This window comes from Hemiscyllium ocellatum, unplaced genomic scaffold (genome assembly GCF_020745735.1).
Source record: "Hemiscyllium ocellatum isolate sHemOce1 unplaced genomic scaffold, sHemOce1.pat.X.cur. scaffold_754_pat_ctg1, whole genome shotgun sequence".
Lineage (NCBI taxonomy): Eukaryota > Metazoa > Chordata > Chondrichthyes > Orectolobiformes > Hemiscylliidae > Hemiscyllium > Hemiscyllium ocellatum.
Genome location: NW_026869217.1, coordinates 131,290 through 145,863, shown reverse-complemented (window position 1 = coordinate 145,863; position 14,574 = coordinate 131,290). Strand labels below are relative to the sequence as shown.

The 14,574-nt window shown below is 56.7% G+C and overlaps 1 long non-coding RNA gene across 1 annotated transcript in view; it reads right to left on the bottom strand.

Annotated features, from left to right (window-relative positions):
* Positions 1 to 14,574, bottom strand: part of LOC132814224 (uncharacterized) — a 65,170-nt gene that overhangs the window by 31,352 nt on the left and 19,244 nt on the right. Inside the window, exons 2-3 of the long non-coding RNA XR_009644341.1 lie at positions 12,750 to 12,878; positions 1,942 to 2,157 (exon numbers count right to left, since the gene is read on the bottom strand). This is a non-coding gene — a long non-coding RNA (uncharacterized LOC132814224). The remainder of the gene's footprint in view (positions 1 to 1,941; positions 2,158 to 12,749; positions 12,879 to 14,574) is intronic.

The following is a 14,574-nucleotide window of genomic DNA, read 5'->3' as shown; positions in this document are numbered from 1 at the left end:
ATTTTTTTAACTCTGAAAGTGAACATTTTACATCAACTATTCACAACTCTGGGACCCTCTTTCTCCTAACTGCTTATTACCCTACTCCAACTCTACAGCAATATACTGTTTCAATAAGACAGTTATTAAAATTACATAAACGTAATTTCAAAACCACACAGCAGCTGTTGTTTCATCTGACCTCACACCAATGTCCCTTTTCCCATCTTTCCTGGGAAGACTGGCTCATGTTACAGGATGCTATCCAAGTGTCTACATTTCAGCATTCTGAAACCTGGGAGCACATCCTTCCATGACACTGTCTCTCAGTCTCCCCCTCTCTGTCTATACCCCAAACCCCTCCCATGTGGTGATATTTAAACTGATTCCCCCGCCATCTCTCTCTGACAGTGATGTTCACACCCACAGCACCCCCTTGTCATGGCACAATGGAGATATGGAGCTGGAAATGGGTGGGAGCTGTACGTCCTGTCACTTCCAGCATGGGCTGCAAGTTTCCCCTCACTGGGCAGGGATCTAACATAGTGCTACTGGGCAATGCACTGGGGTGGTGTACACAGTCCTACATGCTGGGAGGGTAACTGCTCCTGGGTTACGGATCAATGCACTGGGGTGGGGTACACAGCCCTACATTCTGGGAGGGTAACTGCTCCTGGGTTACAGATCAATGCACTGGGGTGGGGTACACAGCCCTACATGCTGGGAGGGTAACTGCTCCTGGGTTACAGATCAATGCACTGGGGTGGGGTACCCAGTCCTACATGCTGGGAGGGTAACTGCTCCTGGGTTACAGATCAATGCACTGGGGTGGGGTACACAGTCCTACATGCTGGGAGGGTAACTGCTCCTGAGTTACAGATTAATTCACGGGTGATCACTGCACAGGTCGCTGTGCTGATCAGACTGTCTGGCTGAGGTTTATAGATAATGCAATGATGTGGCCTGCACAGCTCCCCGTGCTGGACAGGTATGTAGCCTGTGCACAGTACATCATGGTGGTGAGGTAGGTCGGGGAGAAAGGTGATGGACAGGTCACGAAACTCCACGGAATATTCTGACCCCGACATTCTATAACTGACACTCCCCGGAACGTTCTGTCCCCGACATTCTATAACTGACATTCCCCGGAACGTTCTGTCCCTGACATTCTATAACTGACATTCCCCGGAACGTTCTGTCCCCGACATTCTATAACTGCCATTCCCCGGAACGTTCTGTCCCTGACATTCTATAACTGACATTCCCCGGAACGTTCTGTCCCTGACATTCTATAACTGACATTCCCCGGAACGTTCTGTCCCTGACGTTGTTTGTTTGTGAACGGCCGGACGTCAGTGAATTGAACAAACGATAAGATCCCGAGGGAAGAGATCCCGTTCCAGGGAGAAGGAGACACTGTTCCGAAGGCCCCTCAGGCAGTTAAAGGGATGAATACGTTTTCTCTGCGTTTACATTTCTCCACGACACAGGATCGACCACAATTTAGACCAAAATACAGAAAATTCCCAAACTCCGTTTGTCTTCAGGAAACTGGGAGAGAATCCTTCAGGACAGCAACGTTCCCACCCTCCGTATTAGGAACTGGGAAGGAGTGATCTGTGTCTGCTCTCGAGTGATCGAGTGTGTGGGAATGTTCTAGAAACCATCTGTCCTTATGGATGTGTCTCTGTGTGTTTGGGGAGGGAGGGTTTCTTGTGGTTTATGTCACATTTTTGTCAGTAATTCCGACCTTCCCATTTGTTATTCCAGCTCCAATTATTTTAATAAATCCCTGAATACAGGGACACATTTGAAAATCTCACTGGGTCCACGATCAAACGGGTCTCTTTGCCTCCGGACTGTTGGATAATGGGTTTGTTTTCCTTCCTCACAGTTAACGTAGTGACCATCTACGTCCTGCTTTATAAAGATTGTGGATTGTCTCCATGTGTCAGACGTTACCTGGGGGCCATGGCAGCGGCGGATCTCCTGGTCATTATCCTCGACCTGATCCTGAGACACATTCCCATTGTTTATCGGGAACAGTTTTATTTCCTGAAGGACTCCGTCCCCGTGTGTAATATCCACGCCGTCCTGCTTTATGCAGCCACTGACTGCTCTGTCTGGTTCACCGTCACTTTCACCTTTGATCGGTTTGTGGCCATTTGTTGCCAGAAGCTGAAAAGTATATATTGCAGTGAGAAAACAGCGGCTGTGGTTCTGGGAGCAGTGACTGTGCTGAGCTGTTTAAAGAACATTTCCTGGTATTTTATGCTCACGGCTCGGTATTGGCTGGGGAACGCCCCCTGGTTTTGTGATGTAACAGACGCTGTTCTATTCTCCAGTGTCCGGATCACAATCGAGTCCCTCCACCACATTCTAACCCCGGGTGTCCCATTTCTCCTGATTCTGCTGCTCAATGTTCTCACCGTCAGACACATTTTAGTGACCAGCAGAGCCCGCAGGAGACTCCGCGCTCACACCAATGGGGACGCTCAGTCTGACACAGAAATGAGAAACCGAAAAAAATCCATCATTTTACTGTTTGTGATCTCGGCCAATTTCATCCTGTTATGGTCAACGTTAATGCTGTATTCAATATGGAGACGGATGTGGAATATTGGGTATGAGTCTGTGTATCTCCATGACTTTGTGCAGGAATTGGGCTTCATGCTGCAGCTCCTCAGTTGCTGCACAAACACCGCGATTTACGCCGTGACCCAGACTAAGTTCAGGCAGCAGCTGAAGAATGTGCTGAAATATCCCTTCACCCAAATCCATCCATCCATCAAATTCCCTCATTAATCACACCATCCGGGATTTTCTCATTTCAGTTCAGTGTTTCAGCGATGGAGCAGCCTGTCGCTATGGTAACAGACTGAGGGGACCGCTGGTTTGTCCATCCTTATCCCACAGGGGGGTTACAGGGAAACATTTCAATGTTTCTCACAACTCAGGGGCCAGTGAGAAAAGGCACCATCCCACTGACTGTATCCATCACTTCCATTTGTAACCAATAAAAATGCTGATGAATGCGTGCCGAGCAGCAGAGGGACCGATGTTGTTGTGTGTCTTTGTGTTGGAGAAGCTGAGCTGGAGAGAGACAGACTCAGCCCCAAGTCCTGGTCCTCAGGGAAGGGGAGGGCACCGCGCACTGAGCTCAGGAGCTGGGTTTAACTCCCTCTGTTACCCCAAAACTCCAACCCAGCCTCCTCATTACCTCTCCCCTCCTCTTGCTCCTGAATTCTCTCTCTTTCTCTTTTAGCACACACTCTATTTCTCAACCCTCTCTTCATCCCCCTCTCTCTCACACACACCGCCCCCAACCCCGGTTTCTCCACCTGCCTCCACTTTCCCTCTCCCCCTCTCTCTCGTGCCGTCGCTGTCTCCCTCCCACAATTCCATCTCTACCCCATTTTCCCCACCTCCAACATCTCACCCCCACCCCCCACATGCAGCCTCACCCCCAAACACACCCAGTCTCTGGGTCAGAGGGAGAGGGAAGGACCAGGGAGACAGAGTATGTCAGAGAGACAGGGAGAGAGGGACAGGAGGGAGAGCGATTCAGTCAGAGAGAAACGGAGGAAGGTGGGGAGAGAGAGAGACACTGATTGAGGAGGGTCAAAAGTGAGAGATGGTGGAGGGAAAGTGAAGGACCGGGGGGGAGAGAGGGGGCAAGGGAGAGATAGGGTGAGATAGGGGAGGGCGAGAGATGGGACGGAGGGAGGGGAGGGAATGTCATGAGTGAGGGAGAGGGCGAAAGAGGGGATGGGAGAGAGAGGGAGCGCGAGGCAGATGGAGGAAAAGGGAGAGGGAGAGGACAAGAGAGGGGACGGAGGTAGGGGAGGGAGAGAGAGAGGGGAGAGGTTGAGAGATGGGAGGATGAGACAGGGAAGTGAGGGGGGGACAAGAGAGAGGAGCACGAGAGGGAGAGAGAGTGAGAGAGGGGAGGGGAGAGAGGGGTGAGGGCGAGAGACTGGAGTGCGAGAGAGGAGGAGGGCGAGAGAGAGGAGGGCGAGAGAGGAGATGGCGAGAAAGGGGTGACCGAGTGAGGAGAGGGAAGGGAGGGGAGGGCGAGACGGGGTGAGGGCGAGACGGGGGGAGGGCGAGAAAGTAGGGAAGGCGAGAGAGGGGGAGGGGAGAGAGGGGAGTGCGAGTGAGGGGAGAGGGAGGTGAAGGCGAGAGAGAGGGAGAGGGCGGTGTGCAAGAGGGAGGGAGAGGTCGAGAGGGAGGGAGACAGCGAGATAGGGGAGTGCGAGAGAGGGGAGTGCGAGAGAGGGGAGTGCGAGAGAGGGGAGTGCGAGAGAGGGGAGTGCGAGAGAGGGGGAGGGGGACAGAGGGGAGTGCGAGAGAGAGGGAGAGAGCGAGAGAGGAGAGGGCAAGAGATGAGACGGCGAGAGAGGGGAGGGAGGTGTGGGCGAGAGGGAGGGAGCGGGCGAGAGGGAGGACGACAGCGAGATAAGGGAGTGCGAGAGAGGGGGAGGGTGAGAGAGTGGAGTGCGAGAGAGGGGATGGCGAGAGAGGGGACGGCGAGAGAGGGGAGGGAGGGGTTGACGAGAGAGGGGAGGGGACGAGAGAAGGGAGGGAGAGAGAGGAGCGCGAGAGAGGGGAGGGAGGAAGGGAGAGGGCGAGAGAGGGGAAGGAGGGAGGGGAGGGCGTGAGGGAGGGTGAGGGTGTGAGAGGGAAGGGAGGGAGGGGAGGGCGAGAGAGGGGTGATGGTGAGTGAGGGGAGTGTGAGAGGGGGATTGCGATAAAGGGGAGGGCGAAAGAGGGGAGTGAAGGAGGTGATGGTGAGAGGGAAGGAGAGGGCGAGAGAGGGGAGGGCAAGAAAGCGGGGAGGGTGTAAGAGGGGAGGGCAAGAGGGCGGGAGGGCAGAGAGAGGGTAGGGAGGGAGGGGAGGGCGACAGAAGGGTGAAAGTGAGAGAGAGGAGGACGAGCGAAGGGGAGGAAATTGAGGGCGAGAGAGGGTAAATGCGAGAGAGGGGAGGGCGAGACAAGGGAGAGAGGTAGGGGAGGGCGAGAGAAGGGAGTGAGATAGGGGAGGGCGAGAGAGGGGAGAGAAGCGAGGAGGCTAGAGAGGAGGGAGAGTGAGGGGAAGGAGACAGGGCGGGCGAGAGAGGGGAAGGAGGGAGGGGAGGCTGAGAGGAAGAAAGAGGGTGATGGGAGAGGGGGGAAGCACGAGTGAGGGGGAGGGCAAGAGACGGGGAGAGGGAGGGGAAGGAGAGAGGGAGAGGTTGAGAGAGGGGAGGATGAGAAGGGGGAACAGAGAAAAGGGGCCAGAGAGAAGGGGACACAGAGGGGGCAACAGAGAGAGAGGGACAGAGAGAGGGGGGAGAGAGCGAGGGTGTACAGAGTGAGCGGGACAAAGAGATGGGACAGAGAAAGGAGAACAGAGAGAGGGGGAACAGAGAGAGGGGACAGAGAGAGGGGGGACAGAGAGAGGGGGACAGAGAGAGGGGGACAGTGAGACGGGTACAGATGGAGGGGGACAGAGAGGGGAGCACAACGAGAGGGGAAATCAGAGAGGGCAGACAGAGAGAGGGGGGAGTGGAGAGGGGGACAGAGAGAGGGGAACAGAGAGAGGGGGGATAGAGTGAAGGAGACAGAGAGAAGGGGACAGTGAAAAGGGGACATTGAGAGGGAAACAGAAAAACGGGGACAGAGAGAGAGGAGGGATAGAGTGAAGGGGACAGAGAGTAGGACAGAGGGAGGGGACAGAGAGAAGGGGACAGAGAGAGGGGGGCAGAGAGAGGGGGGACAGAGAGAGGGAAACAGAAAAAGGGGGACAGCGAGAGGGGGACAGCGAGAGGGGGACAGCGAGAGGGGACAGCGAGAGGGGGGCAGAGAGATGGGGGCAGAGAGATGGGGCAGAGAGATGGGGCAGAGAGATGGGGCAGAGAGAGGGGGACAAAGAGATGGGGGCAGACAGAGGGGAACAGAGAGAGGGGGGAACAGAGAGAGGGGGGACAGAGAGAGGGGGGACAGAGAGAGGGGGGACAGAGAGAGGGGGGACAGAGAGAGGGGAACAGAGAGAGGGCTACAGAGGGAGGGGGCCAGAGAGAAAGGGACAAAGAGAAGGAAATAGAGTGAGGGGGATAGAGAGAGGGGGGACAGAGAGAGGGGGACAGAGAGAGTGGGACAGAGAGGGGGGGACAGAGAGAGGGGGGAGAGACAGAGAGGGGATGATAGAGAGAGGGGATGATAGAGAGAGGGGGACAGAGAGGGGGGACAGAGAGAGTGGGGACAGAGAGATGGGGGAGAGACAGAGAGGGAGGGACAGAGGAGGGGGACAGAGAGAGGGGGACAGAGAGAGGGGGACAGAGAGAGGGGGGTCAGAGAGAGGGCGGTCAGAGAGAGGGCGGTCAGAGAGAGGGCGGTCAGAGAGAGGGGGACGGAGAGAAGGGGAGAGACAGGGGATGATAGAGAGAGGGGGACAGAGAAGGGGGGAAAGAGAGAGGGGGACAGAGAAAGGGGAACAGAGAGAGGGGGACAGAGAGATTGGGGACAGAGAGAGGGGGACAGAGAGAGGGGGACAGAGAGAGGGGGACAGAGAGAGGGGGACAGAGAGATTGGGGACAGAGAGAGCGGGGACAGAGAGATGGGGACAGATGGAGGGGGTCAGAGAGATGGGTAGAGAGAGAGGTGGACTGAGAAAGGGGGGCAGAGAGAGGCGGACAGAGAGAAGAGGACTGACAGATGGAGTCATAGATAGGGGGAACAGAGGGATGGGGATAGAGAGAAGAGAACAGAGAGAGGGGGACAGATAGAGGGGAACAGAGAGAGTGGGGACAGAGAAAGGGGGGACAGAGAGATGGGGACAGAGAGATGGGGACAGAGAGAGAGAGGGCAGAGATTGGTGGCAGAGAGAGGGGGAACAGAGAGAGGGGGAGAGACAGGGGGCGATAGAGAGTGGCGGGACAGAGAGTGGCGGGACAGAGAGTGGGGGACAGAGAGGGGGGACAGAGAGGGGGGGACAGAGAGGGGGGACAGAGAGGGGGGGACAGAGAGAGGGAGACGGAGAGAAGGGGAGAGACAGAGGGGCGATAGAGAGAGGGGGGCGTGGAGAGGGGAACAGAGAGAGGGGGAACAGAGAGAGGGGGAACAGAGAGAGGGGGAACAGAGAGAGGGGGCGATAGAGAGTGGCGGGACAGAGAGGGGGGTCAGAGAGAGGGGGGACAGAGAGAGGGGGGACAGAGAGGGGGGGACAGAGAGGGGGGGACAGAGGGGGGGGACAGAGGGGGGGGACAGAGAGGGGGGGACAGAGAGGCGGACAGAGAGACGGAGACAGAGAGAAGGGGAGAGACAGAGGGGCGATAGAGAGTGGGGGACAGAAAGGGGGGCGTGGAGAGGGGGAACAGAGAGAGGGGGACAGAGAGAGGGGGACAGAGAGAGGGGGACAGAGAGAGGGGGAAAGAGAGAGTGGGGACAGAGAGAGGGGGGACAGAGAGAGGGGGGACAGAGAGAGGGGGGACAGAGAGAGGGGGGACAGAGAGAGGGGGACAGAGAGAGGGAGACAGAGAGAGGGAGACAGAGAGAGGGAGACAGAGAGGGGGGGATAGAGTGAAGGGGACAGAGAGAGTAGGACAGAGGGAGGGGACAAAGAGAGGGGATAGAGGGAGTGGGAGAGAGAGAGAAGGAGACAGAGAGAGGGGAACAGAGTGAAGGGGACAGAGAGAGAGGGGGACAGAGAGGGGGGTATAGAGAGACGGGGGACAGAGAGAGAGGGGGACAGAGAGAGGGGGGGACAGAGAGAGGGGGGGACAGAGAGAGGGGGTACAGAGAGAGGGGGGGACAGAGAGAGGGGGGACAGAGAGCGGGGGGACAGAGAGCGGGGGACGGAGAGAAGGGAAGAGACAGAGGGGCGATAGGGAGAGAGGGGGACAGAGAGAGGGGGATAGAGAGAATGGGACAGAGAGAGGGGGACAGAGAGGGGGGTATAGAGAGACGGGGGACAGAGAGAGAGGGGGACAGAGAGAGGGGGGGACAGAGAGAGGGGGGGACAGAGAGAGGGGGTACAGAGAGAGGGGGGGACAGAGAGAGGGGGGACAGAGAGCGGGGGGACAGAGAGCGGGGGACGGAGAGAAGGGAAGAGACAGAGGGGCGATAGGGAGAGAGGGGACAGAGAGAGAGGGGACAGAGAAGGGGGTACGTGGAGAGGTGGGCAGAGAGAGGGGGGACAGAGAGAGGGGGGACAGAGAGAGGGGGGACAGAGAGAGGGGGACAGAGAGAGGGGGGACAGAAATACGGGGACAGAGAGGGTGGACAGAAAAGTGGGGGACGAGAGAGTGGGCGACAGAGTGAGGGTGTCAGAGAGAGGGCGGAAAGAAAGAGGGGGGACAGAGCAGGGGAATAGAGAGAGTGGGGAGAGAGAGGGGGATAAAGAGAGGGGGACAGAGAGACTGGAACAGAAAGAGAAGGGACGGGGGGAATAGAGAGAGGGGAACATGGAGAGGGGAACAGAGAGAGGGGACAGAGAGGGGAAGAGAGAGACGAGGGACAGAGGGGATGACAGAGAGAGGGGGGACGGGGGGACAGAGAGAGAGAGGACAGAGAGACGGGGGACAGAGAGACGGGGGACAGAGAGACGGGGGACAGAGAGACGGGGGAACAGAGAGAGAGGGGAACAGAGAGAGAGGGACAGGGAGGGTGGACAGAGCGAGGGTGGGATCGAGAGAGGGGGTACAGAGAAGGGGGGTGACAGAGAGGGGGGAACAGAGAGAGGAGGAAAGACTTAGGGGGACAGAGAGACGGGGGGACAGAGAGACGGGGGGACAGAGAGAGGGACCAGAAACAGGGGGATTGAGAAAGCGGGGACAGAGAGAGGGGAAAAGAGAGAAGGGGACAGTGAGAAGGAAAACAGAAAGAGGGGGGCAGAGAGAGAGGTGGACTGAGAAAGGGGGGCAGAGAGAGGCAGACAGAGAGAAGAGGACTGAGAGATGGATTCAGAGATAGGGGGAACAGAGGGATGGGGATAGAGAGAAGAGAACAGAGAGAGGTGAACAGATAGAGGGGAACAGAGAGAGTGGGGACAGAGAAAGGGAGGACAGAGAAAGGGAGGACAGGGAGGGTGGTATAAAGAGACGGGACAGAGAAAGGGGAACAGTGAGAGGGTGGCAGAGAGAGGGGGGGACAGAGAGAGCGGGGACAGAGAGACGGGTACAGATGGAGGGGGACAGAGAGGGTGGGATAGAGAGGGGGCACAGAGAGAGTGGGACAGAGTGAGGGTGGACAGAGAGAGGGGACAGAGAGAGGGAGGCAGAGGGGGACAGAGAGGGTGCGACAGAGAGGGTGCGACAGAGAGGGTGCGACAGAGAGGGTGCGACAGAGAGAGGGGGACAGAGAGAGGGGGCAGAGAGAGGGGGCAGAGAGAGGGGGGCAGAGAGAGGGGGGCAGAGAGAGGGGGCAGAGAGAGGGGGCAGAGAGAGGGGGCAGAGAGAGGGGGACGGAGAGAAGGGGACGGAGAGAAGGGGAGAGACAGAGGGGCGATAGAGAGAGGGGGGACATAGAGGGGAGGGGACGTGGAGAGGGGGACAGAGAGAGGGGGATTCAGAGAGAGGGGGACGGAGAGAAGGGGAGAGACAGGGGATGATATAGAGAGGGGGGACAGAGAGAGGGGGACAGAGAGAGGGGAGAGACAGAGAGGCGGGGACAGAGAGAGGGTGGACAGAGAGAGGGGGGCAGAAAGAGGGGGGGCAGAAAGAGGGGGACAGAGAGTGGGCGACAGAGAGAGGGTGTTAGAGAGAGGGGAAGAGAGTGATAGTGCCAGAGACAGGGCGGAAAGAAAGAGGGGGGGCAGAGAGAGGGGGGACAGAGAGAGGGGGGACAGAGAGAGGGGGGACAGAGAGAGGGGGAGAGACGGGGGGGAGTGGAGCGGGGGACACAGAGAGGGGGGACACAGAGAGGGGGGCACAGAGAGGGGGGCACAGAGAGGGGGGCACAGAGAGGGGGGCACAGAGAGAGAGGGACAGAGAGAGAGGGACAGAGAGAGGGGGATAGAGTGAAGGAGACAGAGAGAAGGGGACATTGAAAAGGGGACAGAGAGAGGGAAACAGAAAGACGGGGAAAGAGAGATGGGGGATAGAGTGAAGGGGACAGAGACAGTAGGACAGAGGGAGGGGACAAAGAGAGGGGATAGAGGGAGGGGGAGAGAGAGAGAAGGAGACAGAGAGAGGGGAACAGAGTGAAGGGGACAGAGAGAGGGTTTGGAGAGAGGGGGTTGGACAGAGGAGGGTGGAGAGAGGGAGTGGAGAGAGAGGATGGAGAGAGAGGGTGGAGAGAGAGGGAGTGGAGAGAGGAGGGTGGAGAGAGGGGGGGTGGAGAGAGGGGGGTGGAGAGAGGGGGGTGGAGAGAGGGGGGTGGAGAGAGGGGGTTGGAGAGGGGAGAGAGGGGTGGTGAGAGGAGGGTGAAGAGAGGAGGGTGGAGAGAGGAGGGTGGAGAGAGAGGGGAGTGGAGAGAGAAGGGTGGAGAGTGGAGGTTAGAGAGACGGGGGTGGAGAGAGGGGGGTGGAGAGAGGGGGTGGAGAGAGGGGGGTGGAGAGAGGGGGGTGGAGAGAGGGGGGTGGAGAGAGGGGGGTGGAGAGAGGGAGGTGGAGAGAGGGGTGGAGAGTGGAGGGTAGAGGGGGGTGGAGAGAGAGGGGTGGAGAGAGGGAGGTGGAGAGAGGGAGGTGGAGAGAGGGGTGGAGAGTGGAGGGTAGAGGGGGGTGGAGAGAGAGGGGTGGAGAGAGGATGGTGGAGAGCGGGGAGTTGGAGAATAGGGTGGAGAGATGAGGGTGGAGAGAGCGGGTGGAGAGCGGAGAGTGGTGAGAGAGCGGTGGAGAGTGGAAGGTTAGAGAGAGGGGGGTGGAGAGAGGAGGGAGAGAGAGGAGAATGGAGAGAGTAGAGGAGAGAGAGGGTGGTGAGAGGTGAATGGAGAGAGGAGGGGTAGAGACGTGGTGGAGAGAGCGGGTGGAAAGAGAGGGTGTTGGAGGGAGGTGTGTGGAGAGAGGGGGTGGAGAGAGGAGGGGGAGAGAGGAGAGGGGAGAGAGGAGATGGAGAGAGAGGAGATGGAGAGAGAGGGTGGAGAGAGGAGAGTGGAGTGAGGAGGGTGTAGAGAGGGGGGTGGAGAGAGGAGGGTGGAGAGAGGAGGGTGGAGAGAGGAGGGTGGAGAGAGGAGGGTGGAGAGAGGAGATGGAGAGAGGAGGGTGAAGAGAGTAGGGTGAAGAGAGGAGGGTGGAGAGAGGAGGGTGGAGAGAGGAGAGTGGAGAGAAAGGTGTCAAGAGAAGGGTGTCGGGAGAGAGGGCAGAGAGAGAGGGCAGAGAGAGTGGGCAGAGAGAGAGGGCAGAGAGATGGGGCAGAGAGGGGGGCAGAGAGAGGGGGCAGAGAGAGGGGGCAGAGAGACGGGGCAGAGATAGGTGGCAGAGAGAGGGGACAGAGAGAACGGGCAGAGAGAGGGGGCAGAGAGAGGTGGGACAGAGAGAGGTGGGACAGAGAGAGAGAGGGCAGAGATTGGTGGCAGAGAGAGAGGGCAGAGAGAGGGGGCAGACAGAGGGGGCAGACAGAGGGGGCAGACAGAGGGGGCAGACAGAGGGGGCAGAGAGAGAGGGGGCAGAGAGAGAGGGGGCAGAGAGAGAGGGGGCAGAGAGAGAGGGGGCAGACAGAGGGGGCAGAGAGAGGGGGCAGAGAGAGGGGGCAGAGAGAGGGGGCAGAGAGAGGGGGCAGAGAGGAGGGGCAGAGAGGGGGGGCAGAGAGAGGGGGCAGAGAGAGGGGGCAGAGAGAGAGGGCAGAGAGAGAGGGCAGAGAGAGAGGACAGAGTGAGGGGGCAGAGAGAGGAGGTAGAGAGAGGGGTAGAGAGATGCGGGACAAGATGAGAGAGAGGAGAGAGGGAATGTGGGGTGAAAGAGGGGGAGAGAGGGGTGCGAGCAAGAGAGACAGACGAGAGAGGGGGCTAGCGAGAGGGAGAGAGGGGTGCACGTGTGAGTGAGAGAGGGGACGGAAATGAGAGAGAGGGTCTGAGAGTGCGAGACAGAGAGTGTGAGAAGGGGACGAGGGAGACAGAGAGAAATATAGATAGAGAGGGGCGAGAGCGAGATAGTGAGAGATAGATGGCGAGCTGAAAATGTGTTCATGGAAAAGCGCAGCAGGTCAGGCAGCATCCAAGGAGCAGGAGATTCGACGTTTCGGGCATAAGCTCATGCCCAAAACATCGAATATCCTGTTCCTTTGATGCTGCCTGACCTGCTGCGCTTTTCCAGCAACACATTTTCAGCTCTGATCTCCAGCATCTGCAGACTTCACTTTCTCCTCAGAGATAAATGGCGAGCCAGAGAGAGAGGGACACGAGGGTGAGGCACACGAGAGAGAGAGAGTGAGAGAGAGTCAGGTGAGAGAGAGGGATGAGGTGGAGAGTGTGTGAGGGGGTGGGAGCGAGAGTGAATGAGGGGAAGAGAGATAGAGAAAGAGGGTGAGGGGTTGAGATAGAGAGAGAGAAGGGTTGAAAGAGGGGATAGAGAAAAAGAGACAGAGTCTCAGAGAGAGACTGAGAGTCAGAGAGAGAGAGAGAGAGAGAGAGAGAGAGAGAGAGACGGATAGAGAGACAGAGAAAGAGAGAGAGAGAGAGAGAGAGAGATGTCTCAGTGAGGACCAGTACAGCGGAGATGAGAGCACAAGATGGTGGGAATGAAGCCTAGAATGTTGCTGTTCCTTGCCCAGCTCTGTGTCTATATCCTGTCTTCCGGGTATGACTACAGAAGGCCACTAACTCCTCCCTGTGCTGTTTACTGTGAGTGATCTTACCGGCTGCAGGATTTACTGAAGGCTCCAGATCTCCCTCTCCATCTCTCTCTGGCTGACCAACTGGCTTTGATGCGGTTATGGACGAGACAGGACTTAGGAATTCGGCTGAGACAGGAACTTCCTGAGTACCTACGGGAGACAGAGAAATAGACAGAATGGGAAATTAGACTGATGTAGTGAGGGTTACACATGGAGGATGGCACTGAGTCCCACAGAGTCGCACTGGAAAACCCCAGTCTCCATCCATGGCCTGTGCTGTTGCGTCTCTCTGGAGTGGAGGATGCAGTTGGCTCAGGATCTGGAGTAACTGCAAGAGTGAGAGACACTGACAGAGGCAGCAATTAGACCCACACAGTGAGGGATACCACGTGGAGAGAGACTGAGTGATATCACCAGCGTGCAGGAAGGTATCAGGATCACACAATGGTCATGGTAAAAGGGGTTTGATTGATGCTACACTGGGATCAGTACTCACTGACGGGTGAGCTATGAGTGGGACAGCTGATGGCCTCGTGCTATTCTCACCCGACTGTTCATCCAGAAATTATTGCCGGTGTCCAGTATACCCATCTAACTGCCTCATATCCTTTCAGGAAGGAAATCTGTTATAGGCAGCGGGTCTGGCCTACATATGATCCAGACCCAGAGCAATGGGGTTGACTCTCAATTGCCCCCGAAACGATCCAGGAAGCCACTCAGCTCAAGGGCAGCTCGGGGTGGGAAATACACACTGGCCAGTAGGAGGCAGCAATACCTCACAAGAGAATTAGAAACAACCCTGCTGGGAGCAGCGTCCTGGCCAGTCACGGCTTATGTACAGGGCTGTATACTGACAGAGAGGATGCAGAGAGTTCAGGTGATAGGGGCTTTCCAAATCCAAACAGAAAATGGCGATGTAGCTGAAGACAAGCAGAAAGGAACAGGAAGATGCCGAGTTTAACTGAAACTGTCCATCAGTGAATTGGACTGTGACAAGAAATTGTGGAAAGAATCAATTGTAATGTTCTTTTTTTGGAACGGACAAAGTCTCTGCAATAAGGTGGCTGGACTGTGGCACAGAGATAAATGAGATTTAGTGGTGACAGGGTGAACAAAAGGTGGAACATGAATATTCTACTGTCCACCTCCTTGAGGAGTCTCAGGGAGTGCAGGATGGGTAACCCTGACAGTACTGGGTAATAAAGACATTACAGAGAAAGTATTTGGCCTCAGATAATGCAGCCGAATCAGCCTGAATACAAATTCTGGGTAACGTGTCACAAAACCACAACCAGGAGAACAGTTTGGATGCTGCCGAACAGCATTTCATTGTTCAACACTGTTACACATTCCAATGAATTCCTGTGTAATGCAAAGGCACTGCGATAATTTTGGGAGAGTTCAGTCTTTGTATAATCTCGGACAGTCACATCAGCAACAGTGATGTTCTCCAAACTCCTCTTTGTTTGTGTTGGTGTTTCTTTAAATAACACATTGTGTAAATGGCCAGGGACGTAACTGTCTCAGATCGACCGTTGGGTGATGACGCTGAGTGAAGGAGGAATGCCACACTGAGATATCCTCTGGGAAATTGTAGTGTAGTGGAATTCTGTGAGATGATGGATTTTTAAAGTGACCCTAAAGCACACCCTACAATCACAACCAAAGCCATTGACATGTGCTGAGGGGAGAACTGACCAAGGTAAAGAGGGAAACAGTGAAGTGTATGGCTGGTAATGGATAGTGGTAAACATTTACAGTCATAGAGATGTACAGCACAGAAACAGAGCCTTACCTTCCAACTCATCCACACCACCCACATATCCTAACATAATCTCGTCACATC